We start from the raw sequence: 26,855 nt of genomic DNA, 5'->3' as shown, positions 1-26,855 counted from the left end.
CCAGCACCTTGAAGCGGATCCGAAGGACCACCGGCAACCAGTGCAGCTTGCGCAGCAGAGGTGTAACATGGAGTAATGGGGCCCCCTGTAACAACCCACGCAGCTGCATTCTGGACCAGCTAGAGCCTCCGGGTGCACCCCAAGGGCAGCCCCATGTAGAGGGCATTGCAGTAGTCCAGATGAGAGATAACGAGAGCATGAGTGACTGTATAGAGGGCATCTCTGTCTAGGAAAGGTCACAATTGATGCACCAGGCGAACCTGTGCAAAAGCTCCCTGGTCACGACTGTCAGATGGTCAACTAAGGACAGCCGCGAATCCAGGAGGATGCCAAGATTGCGAGCCCTTTCAGAGGGAGTAAGCCACTCCCCTCCCATTAGTAATGATGGGGCCGCTAGATCCTGGGATGCCGGTATCCACAGCCACTCCGTCTTGGAGGGGTTGAGTTTGAGCCTGTTCCTACCTATCCAGACCCGCACCGCCTCCAGGCACTTAGACATCAAGGAAAGGGCATCCCTGGGTTGGTCTGGGGTGGAGATGTAGAGCTGGGTATCATCAGCGTACTGATTATACCTCACCCCGAAACTGTGAATGATCTCACCCAGCGGCTTCATATAGATGTTAAAGAGGAAGGGGGAGAAAACCGATCCCTGGGGCACCCCACAGATGAGGGGCCTCGGGGAGGATCTCTGTCCCCTTGCCCAGACAAACTGCATATGACCTGAGAGGTAGGAGGAGAACCACTGTAAAATAGTGCCCCACACCCCCAACCCCCCCAAGTCTTTGCAGTAGGATACCATGGTTGATGGTATCAAAAGCTGCTGAAAGGTCAAGTAAGACTTCTATATATGTTATATATGTTGACAACAGCAAGACTATTGTATCCACAAAAATGGAAGGACACTTCAATTCCTACTATGGACGAATGGTTGCAGAAGTTGATAGAGTTGGCTGAAAGGGCAAAATTAGCTTAATCCATTTTCTTTCAGCTCACTCTCTCTTCTATAACAAACAGATGTCTCTCACATACCTTCTCTCAAAATCTAAATACTATGCATTTGGGCAAATCTTACACATGACTCTAAAAACTGACCATAAGTGAATAACAATTCAAGTGAGCATAAGTGATTTTTATATCTGGGCAACATTTGCAGCATCCAGTTCAGCAAATCTTTCTGCAGTTTAAAAGAAAACCAACTGAATATTTCATAGCCCTTTACATTCCCAACAAATGGAGGCATTGTATTCATTCTGCCACTATGTTACATTATATACTGTTAATGTAAATACCTTAAGCATTTTTTTAAAAAAAACTTTGATATTATTCTTTGACATTAGATTTTCCTAATGTAAGTTTTAAAATCCAGATAGCTTAATATAAACTAAAACAATCACCCACACAAAAAAACAAAATAGAGCTGCTGAAACGCAACTTATAGTACTATAATGTATCTTCTTCTTCAATTGCTGCTTTGAAATCAGTTCCTAATGAAATTGTGTCAGAATTCATTTACATCTCTAATCCAGAGTTGTTTTCAGGTACATATTCACAGAAAATATCAGAACTGGATAAAAATGAATTAATAAGTACAGGTCAACCAAAAAAAGGCTAGACAAAAAAAAATGCACTGGAGGAAATTTTGAAGAATCAGAATAGATTATTATGGTTGCTTATTATGGAGACAGGAGTGTGAGATTAATACATACAAAAGGAACAAAGAACTGGATAAAAATATTCAGCGCTCCATCAGATATCAAATTAGAGCTGGTTTTTGTTTTGTTAACAACTACATGGAAGGCTTATTTTAGTTGGATGAGAAATTAAAAAGTCAGAGATTCAAATTATGATTCCAGAACTGGCATCTGAATTAAAGCAGGAGAATTTTACCATTGGTTGTTCACTGTAAGTAGCACAACATTTCTGCACTCTTCCCAGATCAGCTTAGTGCAGGGGTGTCAAACTTATGGCCCGCAGACTGGATGTGTCACATGCTAGCCACGCCCACCCATTTTAGTGATACATCATGTGATGACAACATGACGTGATGAATTTGACACCCCTGGCTTAGTGCATAAGTCATGGACTATTGTTTGCTAAAACTGGAACGCTTTTCTCTTTCCAATCTTGGCATAATGCGTTTGGCTCAAGTAATAATTTGGGGGGGGGGGGGATTGTTTAAAACTATGAAACTTCCTATCAAACACTGTGATGAATGTGTGTGTTAAATTTTGGGATGCCACTCTTTTATTTTAGCACATCTTCAATTTTGATTCTTTTTCTTTTTGGTTCATTTGTACTTAAAAAAAGGAACAGATTTTTTTCAAGCTGTTGTTGACATACTCAAAGCAGCAAGTATATTTGAAATATGTGTAAAATCTCACAAGGCTCACCTAAGTCCTATAGAAAATGACAAGAAAAAAACCCAGCAATCTCTTTACAAACCTGAGAACTGCATGCTGTAACTAAGTGCCTTACCAATAAGCTTGGTGTAGGCCATGCAAACAGCATAAAATGTGATTGTCATGGGTACTCTGTACATAATATATTCATCCCAAGGTGCACGTAGATTTTTACTATTAGCTTTAAAAAGATTCAACTGCATGTGAAGCTGAGTGTAAAACATAATGGAAGGAGGAATGTGAATCAAAAGATGTAGTATTTAGTGCCACAACAAGAGTGAGGAGCCACGCTTAGGATGAATGCATGTGGTCCTTTGGTGCTGGAGATACATACACACAACACTGGTACATTAATTTGTCAAACCAGTTTTAGGCATTCATTACAGTTTCTCAGAATGGCACAGCTGAAATGGAAATAGTTGGGAGCCATGAAAAATAAGGTATGGGGCTTCAAGCACTTCTGGGATACTTTGTCTACCCATAATCTAGAAAAAGCATCATGAACATGCTAAGAATCAAGGTTACTTTCATTATTATGGCATGCTTTTTCTAAAATCTTGTCTATGTTAAATTTACAATTTTTCCAGGCTATTTAATTCTGCAGTGCATAGAGAGTCTCTGCCTTTGTTCTGAAGTTTGGTTTCCAAATACACCCTGTGTATTCTTTAAGAGTCTGATTTCACTGCTAGCTAAGGATTCATGCGTAGTTGAAATTAGCAAAATATCTCTGCTTACTTATGATATTAAGGGTATATATGCAGAGAAGGGCTGAGGTTGTAAAGGGGCCAGTTCATAATGCAGGATTTTTTAAAGAGCAGTTCATTTCTGTTATATTTCAACTATGCTATTTTAAGTTTACACCAAATTGTTGGAATAAATATCCGTCTGATTCAGTTCCAAGATGGGACAAAGGCACTGGAGACAAAATGGAGGCTGGAGACTGATTGGAAAAAAGGTCCATTTAATAATGAAGCAGAACCACCAAGCATGTGTGATTCTGGGTAGTGACCACACGGAGTTGAGAGTGACAGGTTTTTGTACCTTCTCTTGGGCTTTGCACTTGAGCTTCCTGTTCCTGTTGAAGAACATGCATTCTATTGGCTGTTGTCAGACTCCCATGGGACCATGTAGGGGTTATGTAGGGGTCATAGCTGGCTCTGTAGGTTGTCTGAGAAGTTTGGTTGATGTTTCTGAAGGTGATATAATGTCTTTAGGAGATTGCGCAATGTAGTGAGCTCTGTGTTTTAGTGGGTTAATCCTATTACGTATGTCCTGAAGGGTCATGTCTTAATCCCCTTAATCCCCTCATCCTGGAGCTGTAGATAGGCTGGCCTAATCTTTCTCAATGGGCACAAAATATCTGCTTGGGGGGGGGAGGGGGAAGGGAACTGGGGCTCTAAGTTTCTGTCTCCCTTAAGATTTTTTCTTTCTCTTAGGGAAAATATTTTATCCTGCCTTTTTAAATATTCCGAAAAATATTTCATTCTTCCGGGAGAATTTTTTTTGTAAAAAAAAATGCTTTTAAAAGCCTCTGACAATCCCAGCTGAGTTGCCTGATCATCAGAGACTTTTACAATCATTTTTTTTACAACCTCTTTGGCCGAAGAGGTTGTAGAAAAAATGTTTTTAAAAGAAAAAAAGCCTCTGACAATCAGGCAACTCAGCTGGGATCGTCAGAGGCTTTTAAAAGCATTTTTTTTACATCCTCTTTGGCTGAAGAAGTTGTAGAAAAAATGGTTTTAAAAGTTAAAAAAAAAAAGTTGGCCACGCCCACCCAGTCACATTACTCCCCCACCAAGCCCACAGAATTGGTTAGTAACAAATTTTACATTTCACCACTGGCCAGAAGTGAACATTGTCTTGCAGTACATTTTATACTTTCATGAGCAGGCCATACAATACTAATTGGGCACCATGATTTAAGTTAGAAGGCTTTCCAAATTTTACATCTTATAATTTCTAACTACATAACGACTAGACATAAAATAGGCAAGATAGGCAGTTTGCATTTTTTAATGGAAAGTGACCTGGATTTACATTTTAGTGTTTAAATTACCTACATTTTGCAATACAATTCTCAGCTGAAAAATATAAATAGAAATCTAAACACAGAAATATGGTTTAGATTACTATGTGTTCAACCTATACATTTTAGAATAAAAACATACAAAGATATATTCATAACCAAGAACATGCAATTTTTACTGCACCTTTCTTTAAATAATTGAAATATTTGAGAATGGATGCAAAAATGAGAATATAAATTGAGGAATAAAAGCACATCTGGGACGTGCTTTTATTTATCACTCACAATCAGTCACTTCACCTGAACTAGTGATAAGTCTTATTCATACTAGAAGAAGAATGGACAGGAAATTGTGTTACCTTTTTTTTTTTTTTTTTTTTTTGGCCAGGGGTAACTGATTTCAAGACGACAAGCATGTTCACACATCTAAAACCTTTCCTCTTTTTACCTGTGTGCAATGCATGTGATGGATATTAAAAAGAAATGGGACTTTGATCATCCAGTTGTACCCACCATGTTGAAACCACTGACTATCATTTGAGATATGCCTACTGCAGTGGTGGGTTCTAACCGGCTTTACTACCGGTTCTCTTTGTGCACGCGCTTCGCGTGCGATCGCCTCTTTGTGCACATGCTTCTTTACCTCTTCGTGCTCGCTTCACTCGCATGCGTGCCAAACTTGCGCTCCGCACAAGCGCGTTACAAATCTGCCCAGCTGAGGTGTGACAATCCACTCTGCCGCACCTATCAGCTGGGCTAAAAAAAAAGAAATAAAAGGTAAGAGGGCGGGAGGGCCCAGCTCCCGAACAAAGAGAACTGGTTCAGTGACGTCATATCGTCACCGCTACCAGCTCAGCGGAACCGGGATGAACTGGGAAGAACCCACCACTGGCCAGCTGGTGCCTCCAGAAAACATGAACAACCACCAGATCCTCTAAATCTGTACAGGTAGCCCTCAACTTACAACAGTTTATTTAGTGACCATTCAACATTACATCGGCATTGAAGAACTATCCCTGTAGTGTTTAGCAGAACTGCTTTTTGGTATACCTCTAATTTTAATGAAACTTTATTTTACTGGTTTAGAATTATGAATTTTATAATCTCTTAGAATCAGAACTGAAAAATAACATCAGCTCCCAACACTTCTTGTGATGAAAATTGCTGATAAGTTCTGTTTTGGTGGTGGATGTTTTGTGAAAAAGTGAGATAACTTCTCACAAGCAAAATTAATACTGAAACATGACAAGATAGGCAGATTCATTCATTCATTCATACATATATATACCCATAGGACAGGTGAAATAAGAAAAACTTGAGTATGCTGTGCTCTACAACAAAATGATGATAGAAAAACTGATGAGATTACAGGAGAAATACTTGTCCAAACTTGCAGTGCTGAAGTGAAGTTTGAGCAAACCTCTCCTTCAAAAACAAAGTTTCTACTTCAGTAGAAGCCCATTCTTATTGAAAGGCAAACTGTCAGGCTAAAAGCCAGTAATTTGTCTACAGTCTTAATTACAAAGCAGAACTGGAGATAGAGGTCCTAATATATCAATTCCTTCCTTCCAATTCAGTTCTCCTTCTCATTTAGAATTGATCCTCAAACTCTCATATGTTATTATTTTTAATGTTCAGTACACTATTTTTTTTAAAAAAATTCTCTAATTTAAAAATACTCCAAAAATACTTTTTTAAAATTTGCCTCCTCAGAACTTATATCATTTTCTCCATGTGCTTATTCATGAGAGTAAAATAAATTATTTCCACTAAAACTGAACTACATTTAAGAATCTTCTTATAGATTAAAATCCAAAGTTTGCCCCCATCATTTTTCACATTCATGTTCCCTCACACGTTTAAGCTTGTCTTGGCTACATCAACTAAATTTCCCTTGAAAGACTGAGAATCTATCCAGCCCCACTCAGTCACAGTCCAGGAGGAATTCAGTCATTTCAAAAAGTCTCATTATATAAGATCCTTTTATTGCCTTCTATTATTTATCTTTCTTGTGCGATCACCTTTTCCTACCCCTTCTTCTTCTTAATTCAAATTAATCAGGTTGTGCAGTGAATAGTCCTTCTTTTCCATAGAAAATTCTTTTGAAAAGATTGAAAAGTCCTCAGAAATCACAATGCTCATAAAATGGTGGAGATGAGGGGGAAGCAGGAAACCTTTTATTCTTTCCTTTAGACTTCATTGACACTATGAAGTTTCACATAATTTGCAGACTGCATCTCATAAAATACTGGCAAAATTTATTCATTTCAAATTAAATAGATGTAGCACAGAGTAATCTTTCTCTATTAAATATGTCACTTTTTGCAATTGTTTCTTAATATCCCTCACAGCTTCCATCTAAGATTAGCACTTTCTTTGCGGCCACAGTTTCACTAACCTACTGAATTATTCACTGAAGCAGAACCTTCAGATATCAGGTTAGAAAGGCCTTGATTATGGCAGGAAGTGAACTGTATAAACCATTTTTCTTTAAAAAAAAAACAAAACCTCATAGAAAAACCAGAAATCTGTACTAAATGTGCATTTTAAAAAGTTCATAATTGATAGGAATTTAGTCAGCTGTGACCTTTTGCATTTTGTTTACAATAATATACAGTAACATTTGGACAAAGCTAGAAAAGTGTTTTTTTTTGTTTTTAAACATTCATATATGAGGCACGGATCTAAATGGAGTCACATGTAGATGAATTTTATTTGTTAGCTTAAGGTGGAAGGATACTGAGTGCATTATTCCTGAATGTGTCTTACAAGAAAGCTGCTTGTTTACATTTTGATATCCAGATTTTGCTCCTTTGCTAAACGTGTTCCACAACATTTTAACCCACTGTAGCAATGTTATAAAACTTACTTTTAACGAACTGTCAGTATGGGTCATTACTTTATGCCAATCAAATGCTGAAAAGCTGAATCAACCAAGGAAACAGTTGCTCCTTTTTCAGGTGTTAAAATCCAAAAAATCCACCACTCAGCTGGTTGATGACGTACATGTCCAGAGATACCCAGGAATTTGAAATACAACTTTGACACAGAGCAGGCTCAAAGCATCCACTTTCTGAAGGCACCACAATGGGAAGAAAAGAGCATTCTGCTAATGTCTGCTAGAAAAAGCAACTTTGAACAATAATTCATCTGAACATCTTTCAGCCTTTCAAAGATTTGTTGTACTGTGGAAGCTTTTGATATACTACTGATAACCAGTGACAAGAGCTGAATGCTCAAGTAACTGTTTTTTTTCCATTTCAGTCTAAAAATACTTTAGAAATTAGATTTGGGTTTTTTTTTAAATCCATGCTGCTGGATTGCCCAACACTAGAAAAAATAAACAACTATTTCTGGAGGACAGAAAGAGATGATATTGCCTTCTATTAATTCCCATTTGCCTTTAAAATGACCCCAGGGTATGTTTTTTTCTGCTCCATTGCCAAAGTACACATTTCTCTGTTGGGTTGCCTCTGTTGGCTTGGGCTAAAGAACTTAAGTTTATTGTAGGCAATCTTAGCAACTTGTTGGCTGCTGAGCATTGGCTCAGTTGGCCCTTCATTTTAATGCATTCTATATCTGCCTGTAGCAGCAGAGTTTATTTATGTATTTATTAAATTTATATTCCCAGTGTCTCTGGATGGTTCTCAAGTTAAGCAAACATTCAAAGCACAAGAAAAGGAATAACATAAAAAGTTGAAATACCACAAAAGCTATGACTTTTTTAAAAAATATACTTTTTCTTTACTGGGTAGTTAGTTTTCTTCCTGGATTTGATTTTTATTGTTATGTCCATAGATTTTACTGATTTCCAGCCACATGAGATACAATGTTTTCATTCCTAGTTCCCTAACAACCACCTAATATTTATATATTCTTTCACTGAGTTTAATTCCATGATCATTAGTGAAATTTACATACATGGATATCTGGGTACAAAGATGTATATTTATTGGTGAAATTCCCTATACTCCCAAATAAGAAATAGAAACAGAAACAAATCAACAAAATAAATAAATATTTGAATGAATCATTATTGGTTAAAATTAATTATTAAATTAATCATTCTAGTGACAGGTAGTCCTCACCTTACAGCCATTCATTTAGTGACCATTCAAAGTTAACAAAGGGACTGTAAAAATATTTTAGGATAGTTTTTCACACTGATAACAGTTGCAACATCCCCATGATCACATAATCAAAATTCAAACACTTAGCAACTGACATGTATTTAAATTAACTTTTTGCAACTTTGTGATAAGCAAAGTCAATGGTCAAGCCAGATTCACTTAACAATCATGTTACTAACTTAACAATTGCAATGATTCACTTAACAATTGTGGCACGAAAGGTTGTAAAATGGAGCAAAACTCACAACAACTGTCTTGCTTAGCAATGGAAATTTTGAACTCAGTTGTGTTCATGGATCAAACACCATTTCTACACAAATTAATCTCTTGCACGTGCACACATACTCAGACAAAGAAAGACACTGTAGTAATTTGACCTCAGCAAATGTGAACTTATGAATACTTATTTATAGTAGGTCTCACTCAAATCATGATCAGATGAGTATACCCAATAGTAGCTATGCTAGAGATTCAAATTGGGCAAAGCTTTGGAAAGAAGCATTTTGCAAAGCAAAGCTCTTCTTCTATGAAACATTAAAGCATCTGCTTCCTTTGGAAAGCTCAGTATTACTGCTTCAAAGGATTTCCATGGCTGCCTGGTCATATGTGTATATTTGCATGACAACCTATGAAAGCTGGGAAAGAGTTCTTTCAAGTTTTTTCCCTTTCTTCTTGCTAAGACAAATGAGATGATAAAGACCTTTACGTTGGTCTTCAAGGACAAGGTAAGTAAATCCCAATGAATTCAAGATAAGTAGCTTTCTTTTCCAAGATAAGTGAGAGTAACTATTTTATTTTTTATTTATTTATTTATCAAGCATATATAAGATAACAGGTAAAAGTATAAACATAATTTGAATACATGAAAAGAGTAAGAGTAAAAAGGAATATTAGGACAGGGATGGTAGGCACGCTGGTGCACTTATACAGACCTCTTAGGAATGAGGTGAGGTCAACGGTGGACAGTTTAAGGTTAAAGTTTTGGGGGTTTGGGGAAGAAACCACAGAGCCAGGTAGTGCATTCTAGGCATTGACCACTCTGTTACTAAAGTTATATTTTCTGCAATCGAGTTTGGAGTGGTTTACCTTGAGTTTGTATCTATTACTTGCTCGTGTATTGTTGTGGTTGAAGCTGAAGTAGTCATTGACAGGTAGGACATTGTGGCAGATAATTTTACGTACTACACTTAGGTTAGACGGAAGTTGGCGTAGTTCTAAATTGTCTAAGCCCAAAATTTGAAGTCTGGTGGCATAAGGTATTTTATTGCAGGTAGAGGAACGGAGGACTCTTCTCGTAAAATATCTCTGGTCTCTCTCAATTGTATTTATATCCGATATGCAGTGGATAGTTCCAATCACTTTCATTCAGTGTGCTAGTGTGTTTCACTCAATGTGCTAGTCTCCTTCTCATGTCATTTCCTACCATCCACATATAGTGTCTGTGCTGAAGGCCTTCATAGCTATGTTCCAGAACAATCACGCTCATTCAACACATGCACATAGAAATACAGTGTTTGCTGAAATTTGATCTCAGCAGCATTAGTCTGTAGTTAAGGTCTTCATAAATAATTAAAGGAAAAGCAGGTTAGTTCAAACTGGAAAGAATTTACTGTAAGAAATGTAAAAGCTAAGTTAAAGCCTGAGTGCTCAGGATCTGGTTCCTTAACAAGTTAGAATCAGGGGAATAAGCACTTCCATGGAAAAAGTAATTAGGTGGAGGTGAAGAGAAAGATAAATCTGCTGCTGTTAGACAACTGAGGGGCAGTGAAAACATTTAGAATTAGGAACCTTTGGACAAAAATAAGAGACCTATACCAAGGAGTAGAGAGGCAAAAATGAAATTCACAAAAATTGAAAAAGGTTTAAAAGTGTCGGATGGAGCTGTGGGACAGGAATACAACAAGAAGCTTAGTCAGGAAGCAGTGTGAAGAAAAAGGAAAAGGTTAAACTAGACAGACGTAATCTAAGACAGGGGTCCCCAAACTCTTCAGTTTATTGACCCATAAATGTTTATTATATGACAACAATTTAATAAATCTACTTTAACTAATAGTACAGCAAATAATACAATTGACCCCTTGTATAGTTCCATTGATGCTTGGAGTTCAGTACTGACCACTTGAAGAAACTCTGATGTAAAAGATAAGGGAATAAGTGATAAAAAAAAAAGAGAGAGAAAGGCAACTTCTGACTAAAAGAAAAGTAAGAAGGGGTGGGGGGGTGGTGGAAAGAAGGAAGATTTTCACCTTGCTTCACTCTGCCAGCCAGAGTATTAGTCTCTTTAACTGCCAGAGAAGAGGGACAGCTTGGTGCTATAGGGGTATAAAGAGTCTTCCTTGGCAGTGGTTAGCCAATGGAGGAGAGAGAAGCTGGAAGCTCCTCTGGTAAGGAAATCACCCAGTAAATCAGCTGGGAGAGTACTGAGGCTCAAAGAGTCAAAAGAAGGTCAGATAGGCTAGACGTAGGAACATTGATCACAGTAGGTGGAAACTGAGGGGAAAAAACACCTCAAAAAACACTACAAATTTGCAGACTCAGCTGTTGTTTGGGAGTCTTTTTTTCAAGGAAAGGAAGAAAATCAATTTGTTAAAATATCCAGTGTGCTTTAAAAAATATATATGGTACCCTTGAGAGAATGAAGTGCTAGATTCTCTGTAAGACACCTCAACAGAATAACATGGGCTTCATCCCCCAAGTTTAATAGCTTAGGATCTAAAGTTACCTGTGTGATAACTGTTTTTGTATGTGCTTGGCTACTGTTTCCTTGTTTCAACAGCAAGTGCTAAAGCTGTTCTTCCTAGTTCACAATTAGAGAATGTTTTTTAAAAAATGAATTTGCTATAAAATGGAGGAGGAACAGCCTCCTTTGGGTTGGTCAAAGATTTACCACCTGGCTTGGGAAAATGTCTGCAGATATTTTATGTAGGTAATTTAAGAGTTAGTTTCTCAGACCCTAAAATAATTCTAGTTATAACAGTGGTTCTATATAGATTCGCCTTGAGTTATGACCATTTGTTCAGTGATTACTCAAAGCTATGTTGACATTGAGCAAAATGTATTTACAGATAGTCCCCAAAGTTATACAGTAGCCATTGCAGCACTCCCATGATTAAATGTCACATGTCACTTGTCTGGCAGATCACCTGCACTTAAGACCACAAGGTTGCTTCAACTTCCTCCACTTGCCTATCTCCCCTCCATCTTTGCTTTTTGGTCCTCTGTTCTTCATGGCCCCTGCCACTCTGTGTTCCATCTAGATGACTTTTGCTGTCTTTTTGTTCTTGCTGCTGACCAAGCATGTCTGACAAGGCCCTTCGCTAGACAGCTTCTGGCTGCTCAACACTTTCTTCCCGAGGTGACTTATAGCAGTTTCCTCATGACATTTGGGGAAGAAGATCTTACATGGCCAGCAACTGCCTCATGAAGGGCAAGTCTACATAAGTAGCAAGAACAAAAAGATGGAGAAAGTCAGCTGGGGCAGTGGAGCATAGGATGGTAGATCTTTAAGACATACAGCGTCAAGAGCAGTAGTAGCCTGAGTTGAGCTCAGGCCTAGCATGAGTTGAGCTGGGCTGACCAAAAGTGTGATGAGCTGCTAGGCTGGGCTTGGGTGGCTGCAGCTTCCTGGGGGAGCTGCATATTTGTGCTGCACTGTGGCTCAGGGGCTTCTTGTAGCCTCAAAACTATGTACCAAGAATTGGCTGAGACATATGGTTCTGGAGCTGCAGGCTGCCTCACAAGGCAGGTTGCAAGATGGCCAGAAGGGCAAAGATGGGGGTCGGGGAATAGGCAGTTGGGGCAAGTTGAAGTGGAGGCAGTCCACATCCTTACGTTGGAAGAACTGAGGCTCAGAGGCTGGGAAATAGCATGGATTGGGGTGGATTCTCAGCTAACAACATCAGTTTAACAATTGGGATCATAGTCCTTGATTTACAACCACAATTGAGCCCAAGATTTCTGTTGTTAAGTGAGACATTTGTTAAGTGAATTTTGCCCTATTTTATGACCTTTCTTGCCTCAGTGAAGTGAATCATGCAGTTGATAAGTTAGTAACCTGATAAGAGAAACTGGTTTGACTTTGCTTGTCAGAAGATCGTAAAAGGGGATCACATGACCCTGGGATATAGCAATATTCATAAATATGAACTAGTTGCCAAGCATCTGAATTTTGATCACATGATCATGGGGATGCTGCAAAGGTCATAACTGTAAAAAACGGTCATAAGTTACTTTTTTCAGTGCTGTTGTAACTTTGAATGGTCGCTAAATGAACTGTTGTAAGTCAAGGAGTCAGTTGATGGAAACAGGATTGCTGTCACTAAGTGATGCAGTCATACAGTGGCAATGACAAAAAACAACTCAATTATCATAATAAATCAATGTTTACCTGTACTCTCAATTTAAAAGGTCAGAATCATGCAAGCTGCTGTATTTCCTGTAACTCTATAGAAGTGAAAGTTGGACTCAGAATTAGAACACGAATAATATTGATGCTTTTTCAACTTTGGTGTTAGAGAGGATTCCTGAGAGTATTGTGGACAGTCAAGAAAATGAACAACCAGATCATTGAGAAAAAAAAAATCAACCCAGAGTTCTCACTTTTGACACAAATAACCATGTTCAAATTATTCTACTTTGGACATATTATGTGAAGATCTAAATCTCTTCAAAAAGAGATGCTGGGAAAGGTGGAAGAAGAGAAAAGAAGAGGACAACCATCAGCAAGTTGGATGGACTAAATTACAGTAGTGATGGATGCACTGTTGGAAGAACTGAAAAACCAGATTAGGACAGATCATCATGGAAAAAAAAAACATCTATCTGTGTAATTGCTAAAAACTAACAATGATGATGACACATAATCAATCAAAAGATACAGTTTAATATTTTTGATTCCCACATGATATGCTTAGGCTGCTCTACATTGGGGTGCATCTATCTCAACTCCATCTGTTAGGTTACTAAACTATTTTTCCCCCTGATTTTCCCATCACATGTTGAGTGAACATTGGCAATACACATACTCCACAAACCTATTTGTCTTTCAAAAAGAGTTAAAAGTCACAATGATTATCTAAAAGGCATCCATAAAAATCTCTATAACCAATTCAAACTCTCATACATTTTTCATTTTCAACAGCCTCATCAACCGTCAACAATAAATGATCTCTCTGCCATTCACAGTTAATATTAAAACTGATATTAATACAATAGGCAAAATTAGAGGTAAAAGATAAGCATTTGACTGATCGTAATCAAAATGGTTACATATGTATATTTGTGTGAGCACATTTTTCTTTTGATATCATGAGAGGTTGTTTCTTTGTTTTTGTTTTTAAATTCTAGCTTATCATTTGGGATAGAATGAGTTATTATAGAAAGAGGGGAACTATGGAAAAATTAAATTTCTACCACCCTATGCATAGTAGACATTTTCAAGACTGGCATACTGTGTGTTTTCACTTAGAAAGGGCTGTAAAGAACTGTTAAGTGGTATATAAGTCTAAGTATTATTGCTATAGGGATGCGGTGGCTTAGTGGGTAAGACTGAGCTTGTTGATTGAAAGGTCGGCAGTTCAGCAGTTCGAATCCCTAGTGCCGCATAACAGGGTGAGTTCTCATTACTTGTCCCAGCTTTTGCCAACCTAGCAGTTCGAAAGCACATAAAAAATGCAAGTATAAAAATAGGGACCACCTCTGGTGGGAAGGTAACAGCGTTCCATGCACCTTTGGCATTTAGTCATGCCAGCCACATGACCATGGAGACGTCTTCGGACAGTGCTGGCTGAAACAGAGATGAGCACCGCCCCCTTGAGTCAGGAACAATTAGCACATATGTGCGAGGGGAACCTTTATCTTTACCTATTATTGCTGTATAAAACAGGAAACAAAACATGACTATGAATTCTAGTTAATGTGACATTCAACCTGTATTATGTTGTTGATAATTACTTGGATTAGGTAAAAAATGACTTATATAAGAAATAAATCCACACAATATGTCTAATTCCAAATAAAGCATTACTTAGCTTACTATTGCCGGCATGTTTTTCATAATATTTATATGTTCCATTGATAGCAATATGTTTGTGTTATTTCTATGGCTTAGTATCAATCCTGAACTATAAGCATGATCTAAGAAAAACAGTTCTTCCCTGAAGGCTACCCAGTAAGTAGTATTAATTTGTTTATTTTTAATATTAGGTTTAATTGAAAACAAATATAATTATAAAAGGGAATGGCCATCGTGCAGACAATTACACATGGGCATCATGGTAATGATGATGGTAAAAATAATAATATAAACATGATTTCTGAGCACATGTGTGGCTTGATATAAAGACATAAGTCAATATGTCAAGCTGCTTTGATTTATTGTTTTTGCCAGCTAATATGCATGTCTTCCTTCAGGAAGCATTGAAGGTTTCCATAGCACTTTAGTTCTTCCATATATATGCAGGAAAGAGAGCATTTCATACAGACTTAATTGCTTATAAATAATTTGGAATCCTTCACTAATGAAATGTTCAATACTGTGTGAAGAAACACACATTCTCAGAAAATTCTATTTGTACAACGAAAACATGTGAACAGAACAAATTCTCCATGGATTATAAAAGGGAATTAATGATCATTTGTATTCATCAGGTTTGTGACATATATATATGAAATTAATAGGAACACAGAATATGAGTCATGTTTATAAAACAAAAAAGCAGTTAAAGAAGTTGCTGCAAAGTATAGTTAGAAAAATATTTTTGAACATCATGGTTATATACGTACATTAAAAAAGGGAATCATTATGTCAACTTTAAGTTAAAATTCTGTACTACCATATCCTAGAATTAAAACTTTTTTTAATCTGTAAGCAAAAAATAGTGGGAACATAGCAACATCCAGAATTGAATAAGTGTGAGCTCTTAAAGGTAGTCCAAGCAAAAAAAGCATACATTCTGTGTACTAATACTAGTTTTATTGTAAGATTAGAATAACAGCATCTTGCAAGTCTAAAAGCACCTCTCCCCTCTCTTACATTCATTCTCCAGAAAAGTAGAGAGGGTCCCTTCTGAGAAGCGCCAAGGTGGCACAGTGGTTAGAATGCACTATGGCAGCTACTTCATCTGACTGCTAGTTCAGCAGAGCAGTGGATCAAATCTCACCGGCTCAAGGCTGACTCAGGCTTCAGTCCTTCCGAAGTGGGTAAAATGAGGACCCAGATTGTTGGGGGCAATATGCTATTTAGTATACTGTCTTTGGTCTAAGCCGCCTCGGAGAGTCCTCGGAGAGTGGGCGGCATAGAAATACGAAAAATAAATAAATAAATAAATAAATAAATAAATAAATAAATAAATAAATAAATAAATAAGCTTTCTTTAGTCCCATGCTGCTGCTTCTTCTTCTTCTTCTTTTTTGATTTGATTTATATGCCGCCCTTCTCCGGAGACTCAGGGCGGCTTACAATGCATTAAGCATTGGACTTAGATTTTGCTTATTGGACCATTACCTAGGCCTGTGATGGCGAACCTATGGCATGTGTGCCAGAGGTGGTACGCTGCACCTTCTCTGATGGCACGTGAGCCATCACACCAGTTCAGCTCTGCTGCACGTGCACACATGCCTCCCGTTGGCTAGCTGGTTTTGGGGACTCTGCCATGCATTCACGGGGGGTGGGGCACATGTGGGAGCTTGTGTGCGCATGCGTGGAGGCAGGGTACATGCAGGGGGCCGTACATGTAGTCGCAAGGGTAAGGGACATATGTGGCAGCTGCATGTGCATTGCATTTTGGGGGTTTGGGAGCTCACACGCTTGGGCACTTGGTCCGAAAAAGGTTAGCCACCAGTGGTCTAGGCTGTAGCTCTTCCTTCTGTGTCCCAAGGTCATTAACATTACCAGCCCGTTATGATAAACATTGTTCACAAGATTCTTAGGAACACAGAAAGATGAGCTAGAGGCTAATTTCCTAGCTACCTTTTTAAGTATTAGAATTACCTAGAGCACTCTTCCCTGTTGAGTTTCACATGTATCCTAAATCTGTTCTGTGAGATTCAGCATTTTGATGAGAGATACTTGGTTTATCTGATTAAGACAGCTTCATTATGAACTGGGTATTGAGTTTATGCAGAAATTATTTTAGCCAGAAGGCATCCAATTATGGTTTTAAATATTTTACTATGTAAACTTGCATGGAGCCTCATGTTAAATCATTTGAAAGAATTTATAAGTGCCAAAGTGATTACTTATGATTAACATTGTGGTTTTTGAAATTGTAAGCTTTTCTCACTTTATTTTCATGTTTTTGCTATCTTCATATTTAATATTAAAACTAATTACCAGTTATATTCATAAAACTGTTAAGTACGATTGTACAGTGTTGCCTGTATCAAAACTAGCATGCTAAATGCATGAATTTTGACATCCCTTTTCCTGTCCCTCACATATACTGTATTTATGTTGAAAATGCACATGCATTTCCACAGGCATACTTTGCTGAAGACATTTCAGTTTATGAGAACATAATAATAAAGAGAAAGCCATGAGAGAAAACTTGCTAATTTTCAAAATGATTGGCATGGCAAGTCATCATACAGGTGTGTTTCGATAACAAATTGAAGAGTTGCCTCCCATTTCTTGACTGCCAGCTTTTATTTCCCATTTTATGCTGAGCTGGGCATTGTCCAAAACAAAGCAGTAGTTGGATATATTGCAGTTATCCATCAGTTTTATTTTAAAAATGCTGATTATGGATTCATTGACTCCAGAGATTCTTATTACTTTAAAAGCTGATACTTTACTTGGTAGCATGCTAATTTCTTAGCTACCATTTTAATTAGAAGAAACTAAACTTGCATCTTGAGAGTAAGCCAGTATATTTTATGTACCTCCTTGTTGTTGGGACACAGTCAATAATATCATGACTTGTGGAATAGTATGAGCATACTAGGACTTTGCTTGTGCTTTACATTATCTTCCCTTTGCTTTTTTTGAAAAAATTGGAGTGGGGTGGGGGCTTTGAACAGGATCACTGGACAAGAATTTGGAACTCAATAAGAGAAGTGAGGTACTGTAATCACACTTCAGGCTTCTCATGGAATCGTCTCAAATGTGGATATGCAATTGTGTTAAGTCTCATCCCAGGCAGTGGTGGGAGTCAAGTAATTTAACAACCAGTTCTCTTCTCTAATGATTTCTTCCAACAGCCACTTTGCCAAACTGCTCAGAAAGTTAACAACCAGTTCTCCCGAACTGGTGCGAACTGGCTGAATCCCACCATTATTTCCAGGGCTTATTTACACTGTAGCCTTAATGAGTGCTTTTGCTGGGCTCATGCTGACTTGATTCTAAACTGATTTAAGAAAATCTTGTCTGGATTGAGACTTTTCAGCAATGCCTTGTAGCATATTCATTCAGACTTCAGGCTGTCACATCGCCCCACTGAAAAATTCAGCTGCCTCTTACCTTTTTCTAGCAGGAAGGTGATAGCCAATCACTTACCTTCCAGTGCGTAGTTCCTATGGGATATATTCTGGATAGACTGTACATGCTTGTGTGTGTTTGTCTGTATATATGCTTACAGTTCAAAAACACAAACATTAAAAATGTATACAAAGTCAAAACAAACTTATATATATATAATTAAAGCATCAGATGGAGCATAACCACAAGTTTTAAAATTAAAACCACTTTCTTTCCTTTTCCCTGTTTTTCATGAACAAAGTTGGTTACCGCGCCTGCTACAGCACATCTTTCCCATTAGCATAGTGGTTAAAAATTGGTCTGTTCAGAACATTCTTGTTTTAAAGCCAGACAAAAATATTTTATTTTTCTGAATTACCTTTTTATTTTCTGAGCTCCTATAGCTGGGCTTTTAAAAAACAACAACAGTCCACTGGATTACTGTTACATCATAACTTTTTTATGGGTTTTTTCCTAGTTTTGTTTGCTGACTAGAGTCCACTACACCTGGGCGGCCAAAACATTCAAATAAATAAAAGCTATGCAATTATGAAAGATTTGATCCAAAAGGCACTACAGTAAACTTTATACAGAAAAAAAATGGTCAGGGTGTATTTTGGCCTCTGTGAAGTAGCCAAAATGAAGGAGTGACTTGGAAGAATATAAAGACAGCATACAAACCAAACAGTGGGATTTGTTGACAGAAGCAGGAAAACACATATTTTGAAAGTTGATGCTCCCAGACATTATACTGTATTGATTGAGCACTGGACAAAACCATCCATTCCTGAGTTCCAAAAACGACTACTGTTCTGTACTGGTAATGGGCAATCTGGCAGTGCAGATAAGCCCCTTGTCTTCTTCCACCATTTGTTGATGGTAGTTGCTTGTGAAAATCCAGTAAACATTGACAGTAGAAGAACCAGATTCAAATTTGTAATGAAAAAAAAAAAAAATCCCAGTGTTCTGAATAAATACAATGCAGGTGGTATTAGTGTATGGTTGGGAATGAGACAGAAGAGGACAGAAAAAGTACCGTATTTTTCAATCTATAAAACGCACTCCCGCCCCTCAAAAGTGGGTGGAAATGTCTGTGCATCTTATAGAGTGAATGTTGCTGAAGCCCACCCTCTGGCTCCCACTCTTTGGCCATTTTCAGCCTCCGTGTGCCCCATTTTTGGCCTCCGCATGCCCCATTTTCAGCGTCCGTGCATCCTATTTTTGGCCTCCATGTGCCCCTTTTTCGGCTTCCATGCGCCCCATTTTTGGCCTCTGAGTGTACCATTTTCAGCCTGTTCCAGGTGATGGGGATATGCAGTGGTGGTGATCCCCACTGCCTGGAACGGGCCAAAAATGGGATGTGTGGAGGCCAAAAATGGGGTGCGCAGAAATGGCAATAGGCGGCAACAATCCCCACAGCCTGAAACAGCTAATCAGAGGTATTCCAAGAGGTTGATCCAACCGCCAATCAGCTGGTCATGCTAAATCAGGCTGTGATAATGTGCTGAAACTGACCAGGCTGTTTGCTGTTTGCTGCAAGGATGTTAGGCAGATGAATACCGATAGATGTTGGGAGGCAGAGGCAGATTTTTTTTCTTGTTTTCCTCCCCAAAAGCTAGGTGCGTCTTATAGTTCAGAGCATTTTATAGTGTGAAAAATATGGTAATTTGGAGACCCAAGAATAAGTGAGAAAAGTGAAGATGTAGTGAGTTGAGTATCTACTTAAGATAATGTCTATTCATTTTGAATATGTAGTCTAGGATCATTATATTCCTATTTACACATGGCAAAAAATAAATATAAAGGATTGAATAATTTGATGATTTATGATGAGCCATTAAGGGAATTAGCAACAGAAATTGTATCATGTGAACTGTCATTGGTATGTAAGAATCCATAGATTGATAGATTATCAGTGGTAAAACTGATAAAGAGATTGTCAGTCTCAGCCCAAGGGGGAAAAAATAATGGCAAACTTCCAATATTCCACAAAATCTTGTGAGGAAAACTGTAAAGATTAGACCAGGTAGTAAGTCAGGAATGAAAAAATGATTGTAAGTCACTCCCCCACCCCCAAAATAACTAATCAAAGACAACAAGACTTTTGAGTAGGCTTTTGTTTTTAGTTTTTTTATATTTTTTAAAAAATATTACTTTAATATTTTTCTTAGTATTTGCTAATATTTTGGTCTTTGACCAAAAACACTAATTAACTTTAGTATTTCTTAGTCCCTTTCTGTAATCTGAATAGCTGGCTGAATAGGTATATATGGTAAAATGAATTAGCTTAAGTTATGGAATATTTTGGGCAAGGATGGAATTGAAAGTTTGTTGCTGAATGTGATAAGAGCAGTATATGATGGAACTAAATCATGTGTGAGAATGAATGGAATGCTTAACAAATTGATTCAATACTTTGAGCAATGCATAGGACAAGGATGTTTGATGATCTTTTTGTGATGTTTAATGTATTTACGAAAAAATACTTAAGGAATGCTTGCGGTGATGATAGGGGTGCTTATTTAGGGATGTGTGTATACATATAGTTTTGTATGCAGATGATGCTATCTTGTTGGCTAAGAATCCAAATGATTTGCAATCAATGTCAAACTGTATGATGCTGTAAGGAGTATGACTCAGAAAATTAATGTGTCAAAGCCCAAAGTAACTGAGTTTGACAGGGAAAATGAAGTGAATGATTGCAAGAACAATGTTGAAAAACTTGAACAAGTAGATGAATGTTTGCATCTTTTTACTAAATCTGGGGAAAGGGATGTTTGACTCGAAGAAACATAAAACAGGTATGAATAAAAGTGTGCTTATTCCAGATTTGTTTGGATGTGAAGGATAGGTGTGTCAGGAGAAACATAAAAGTTGAATGAAGTGGAAGTGGATACTTAAGAAGTATATGTGATTAAACCAAAACAGATAGTTCAAGTGGGTGTTGGGTGAATGTGTATTGACTACAAATCAGGAGTGAAATCCAGCAGGTTCTAACAGGTTCTGGAGAACCAGTAGCGGAAATTTTGAGTAGTTCGGAGAACCAGCAAATACCACCTCTGGTTGGCCCCAGAGTGGGGTGGGAATGGAGATTTTGCAATATCCTTCCCCTGCCACGCCCACCAAGCCATGCCCACAGAACCAGTAGGAAAATTTGAATTTCACCCCTGATACAAATGTAATGGACCAGTATGAACAAAGGTACACTGAAATGATCTGGCCATATATAGAAATTGAATGTTGATTAAAATACTGGTGTAGGCTTTCACATCTGTTATTGGTGGGATATTGTTGGACCTGGGATTTTAGTGACCAAGATCTTGACTGTGTTTGCCTGTGGTTTGTTCAGCAGACCACCTTGCCCAGGGGTGGTATTCACTTACCTTCACTACCGGTTTGCAAATGTGAGCTCACAAGTGCCACCTCTGCACATGCGCAGAGCCTTCCTCACATGAGCAAAGCATCAAAAATGGGATGTGATGACATCCAGGCGGGTGAGTGGAGCCTCCCCCAGCCACACTACCAGTTCACCCAAACCAGATAGAACCGGCTGAATACCACCACTGACATTGCCTCAGAACATGCCAGCCACAGTGGCTAGAGAGATATCAGGAAATAAATTGTCTAGATCACAGTCACTAAACCCTTATATTGTAAAACAATATATCACCAAACAGTGAAAGAGTTGTTGTTGCTGCTGCTCTTGTTGTTGTTACATATGATATTGTTACATTAGCTTGGAGACCACAATGCTATTGCAGAGTAGTAGTTTGGCTGCCAATTTACCAGCCCTGTTGTAGGACATACTTGTGTGCTTCCCCACAGGAGGGTGAGCTGGCTTTGCAACAGAGAGAAAGATGAGAGGCTCTTGTGCAGCATCATCTTTAGCCACTTCTCTTCCCATATCCACTTCACAAATGGACTCCACAACTGGGAAGGTTCAGAGTCAGCAGGAATCTGACTGACTACAGTTAGAAATGGTACCTATTTATCTACTTGCATAGAACATGTTTTCAAACTGTTGGTGGATAGAAGCTGTGGCAAGTGACAGGAGCTCATTCCAACACACAGTGCTAGGATTTGAATCACTGAAACAGAGACCATCTCCAGCATCATTACGCCACTGAGTCACATGCATCACTGAATGAGTTAACACACAGGAGAAGTTGGAAGAATCTCTTACTGTAAACTGGCCAGAATCACTTAGCTTAGCTCAATGGTGTAGAAATTTGATAGATGGATGGATGGATGGATGGATGGATAGATGGATGGATGGATAGATAGATAGATAGATAGATAGATAGATAGATAGATAGAGATAGAGATAGAGATAGAGATAGATAGATAGATAGATAGATAGATAGATAGATAGATAGATAGAGATAGATAGATAGATAGATAGATAGATAGATAGAGATAGATAGATAGATAGATAGATAGATAGATAGATAGATAGATAGAACCCTCTGTGCCCCATATCTGTGGTGACTCTAGAAAAAGATGTGCAAGATCTATTTCATAGACAAAAGATTGGAAAAGCACCAGGGCCAGAAAGAGTAACCCCTTCTTGCTTGAAAGTCTGTGGTCATCAAATGGCCCCCATCTTTACCTGTATTGTTAATAAATCACTGATGTGTTATGTTCCTTCTTGCTTCAAACATTCTACTTTCATCCCATTGACCAAGAAATCCTCCATCAAGGAACTGAATGACTACGTGGTTGCTCTGACATCTGTAGTTATGAAAAGTATCCATCATCATGGATCTGCTGGACCCCTTGCAGTTTGCCTACCAACCAAATAGTTTGGCAGATGATGCTGTCAACATCTTGAATCATCTTGCAACATCTTGAATCCCTGGGGACCTATGCATGGTTTCTTTTTGTGAACTTCAGCTCAGCATTCAGTATCTTCATTCCAGAAATTATTTACTCTAAACTGATCCAGCTAACTGTGCTTGTCCATACTTGTAGGTGGATTATAAGCTTTCTGACGGATAGAAAGCAACAGGTGAAGCTTGGGACAATCACATTGGATACCTGAACAACTAGCACAGACACCCCCCAGGCCTGTGTGTTCTCTCCATTATTCTTTTCTTGGTATACCAATGACTGCGTCTGTAAGGATCACTCTGTTAAGGTACTGAAGTTTGCAAATGGTACAACAGTTATTGGTTTCATTTGAGATGGTGGTGTGTCTGCATATAGATGGGAGATTGAAAACTGGCCCTATGGTGCAGCCAAAACAATCTGGAATTGAACATGCTTAAAATGGTAGAGATAAGAATAGATTTTAGTAGGAGCCCTCCTTTTCTAACACCTCTTACTATATTAGATAATACAGTATTAATAGTAGAGACCTTCAAGGTTTTGGGTTCTATAATTTCCCAGAATTTAAAACAGACACCTAAGATCAGAACCATCATTAAAAAGGAACAACAAAGAATGTTCTTCCTGGGTCAACTCAGAAAGTTCTGAGTTGCCCCAGGAGATATTGATACAATTCTATGGAGAAATTATTGAGTCTGTCATTTGTTCTTCTACAACGTTCTAGTATAGCAACCGAACAGGACATGTCAGATTTCAATGGATAGTTATGATTGTAGAAAAAGCAATTGCAACCAACCTGCCTTCCATTGAGGACCTGTATATTGCATGAGTCAGAAAGAGAGTTGAAAAAACATCTACAGAATCCTAACATCCTGGACATAAGCTATTTTAAACTATTTCCTCTCTTGTAGATGCTGCTACAGCGCATTGTATGCCAAAACAACCAGACAAAGAGACAGTTTTTTCCTTCATGTCATCACTCTGATGAACACCTAATTCTCACAGTACTTTCTTGTGTCTAAGTATATTTATCCATGTAGTATGGCTGTATTACTGTTATCCTTCTCATGTATTTCACTACCTTCTCTTATTGGTATAATTATTGATTATAATTCTGTTCTTTTGCATGTACATTGGGAGATTATGCATCAGAGACAAATTTCTTGTATATCTAATCACACTTGTTGAAATAAAGTATTCTACTCTATACAGAATAAACTTGTGGCTGTATGAAACAGAAAAAGAGAGGCAAGCAATCTAAGGAATTAATGGCAATGTATGTAGTATTATATGTTTGTAACCAATGATGCTTTCCAAAGATAAAAATGTTTGGAAAGATAGTGAATGGCATGGGTAGAAAATAAATTAACCTATATTTCTTTTTATTTTCTTACTACCTTCCTACATTCTACATAACATTTCTGACTAAAAAGTTAACTAGTATGAAGAATATATAAAAATTAAGTTCCAGTATGGAGATATGTTGCTTGGTCAAAACCACCAGCTCTCCTTCAGTTTTGAAAGATGACATATAATTGTGGGTTTAATTTGGTCTGGTTAATAATCAGTGAAACGCCAACAAGTCATTGATGGCCACCCTTAACATTTTATTTATTTATATTGAGGCATTTGCAAATAGGTAGCTAACACAGAATATTTAATGGACCTCTGCCATAAACTCCCATCATAGTGGAAAAACAATTGATTGGTCACACATTGGGCTGGGAAGTTATAATGAATCTCATCAAGAATTCTGGCTTGTTTCATTTCAATGTCATATCAGCAAGTAGTAAAATGCTGAGGTGAAGGCTTTTTCAATCAATCACATTTGATCATTAATTTCTGTATTCACTTTACTCCTACATTTCTTTGGAGGATCTGCTTCTTACCAAAATGAAATCTCCATGCAGGTGACTTCATGCACATTGCAATAATCAAGGAAAGGCTGATAGGTACGTTTTATATGGAGATCTTCTTTAGAAGATAATGTGTAGATAATAATATCCAGTATTTGGATTGGATGACTTCCAATTCTACGGTTTCATTATATTAGTCCAGAATGTATTAAATCACCATGGGTTGGAAAATCCCTTCTCTTCATCTTTCTCTCTGGATTTTTGCCACAATTTCTAACCCTGATTATTACCCTGGAAATAGTTTCAGTAGGGTTCTCCATTAATGGTATACCCAGTGAAATGTAGTGGTTGGAAAATTTGCTTTTCACCATCTGGCATATTTGCTTCTAATTTGTACTTTTATGATGTTTTAAATGCTGTTACTAATGTTTTGGCAAGATGCCTAGATTTGTAGAGTATAAAGACAGGTTAAAAGTGTCTTAATAAGAATACACGGTCATGAAATTTATATTTTTAACATACACTGGAGTACTCTCTGTATAGGAAAATCATAATGTAATATAGTGAACCTGAGGCCATCCATGATTCTAGATTAACATTTCTCACAGCCTCTGTAGAAATCTTAAAGGCAGAAGGCAGAAAGCAAACTAATATGACACATAGTCTTCCTTTATTTCCAGATAAGGGTTTACTTTCCCAAAAAATAAAACAAAAGACCATGTTTCCACTGAATCAACATGCATGGAACTGGAAAGTTCACGTTTGCTGTTGCTCTCCTGCATGCTGAAGTGGTATCAGCCAGGAAAAGCATTATTAATTCATTTGTCAGATTACATAAATGGAGTCTTGCCTACAGAAACTAGACCTTTCTGATTCTTTAGCTGGATAAAGCGTTGCAAGGCTTACTTCATTCCATTCTCCGTCTCTGCCTTTCTTTTCTCTGCATACACCTTATTCCTGGATATTTTTAGTTTGATTGTGGATATGAATGTGATTACTTATAAAAAAGATTTAAATTTTAAGAATGCAATGGAAAAATGCCACTTAATATTTCAATAAAGTATCATCAACAAAAAAAGAGAAGAGGACAAGCTGTTATGCAATGCAGCATCAAGCTTATGTAATACACAATTTACATTGCCCTTAATAGGAGCTGCTCGATAACCTAAGAATGTAAAAAGCACTATAGTATCAGTTATTTGTGCTCCTACACGAATTTGGTATTCTAAGCATTGTTAAACGAACATATTTTTTAAAATGCTATATTTCTGGAAAAATAGTGAAGAGAAAATAAGAATAAGTTTTATTTACCTTAAAATAAGGTAAAGATAAGGATAAGATAAGATAAGATAAGGATCTAAAACAAATTCCAAAGTCCTCCTCTAAGTCTTGTCTTAACTCATCCTGCACATTATGGAGCCAATTAGCTATAATTTAGAGCTGCAGCAAAACTATAGAGCATGGATAGTATCAAATGCATTGGGACTGGGTCACCAAAGTGGTTTCAAGGACAGAAATGAAGCACTATACCCATGACGGCTAACCTATGGCATGCGTGCCACAGGTGGCACACGGAATCAATGGGTACACGTGCGTTGCCCTATCTCAGCTCTCGCACGTGGGAAATGGTCTGTTTCCAGTCTCCAGAGGGCCTCCGGGGGATAGGGAAGGCCTTTTCGCCTTCCCCAGGTTCCTAGAAAGGCTCTGGAGCCTAGGGAGGGCAAAAAATGGGCCTACCAGGCCCACCGGGTCATCACATGCCAAAAGTGGGGTGAGTGTGGGGGGTCGTACATGCATGCATGGGAGGGTGGGCACATTGAATTATGGGTGTGGGCACATACACACGCAACCCCCCCAAACTCCCCCCACTTTTGGCATGCGACGGCAAAAAGGTTAGCCATCACTACACTATACTATCAGTTACTATTAATCACATTGTCATGACCAGAAAGAAGCCCTTCTACAGATTCTTTTGAGAAAGAATGAAAAAAAACCCAATCCCATCTTCACTCATTGTTGCTGTGGCTAGTTGAGCCTGGCCACCTCTTGCATCAAGAAGGTCATCAGAAACAGTTGCCTACAATAAAAACAAGAAATGGAAAGTGGACAAGGAATTGTCATCATGGCTTGGACCTCTTCTTTTTCTCTTTATAGATGCTGTCT

Source organism: Pituophis catenifer, unplaced genomic scaffold (genome assembly GCF_029215685.1).
Source record: "Pituophis catenifer annectens isolate HBS135680 unplaced genomic scaffold, rPitCat1.0.hap2 SCAF_3, whole genome shotgun sequence".
Classification (NCBI taxonomy): Eukaryota; Metazoa; Chordata; class Lepidosauria; order Squamata; family Colubridae; genus Pituophis; species Pituophis catenifer.
The sequence above is the reverse complement of the archived record's forward strand: the minus strand, read 5'-3'. Positions refer to the sequence as shown.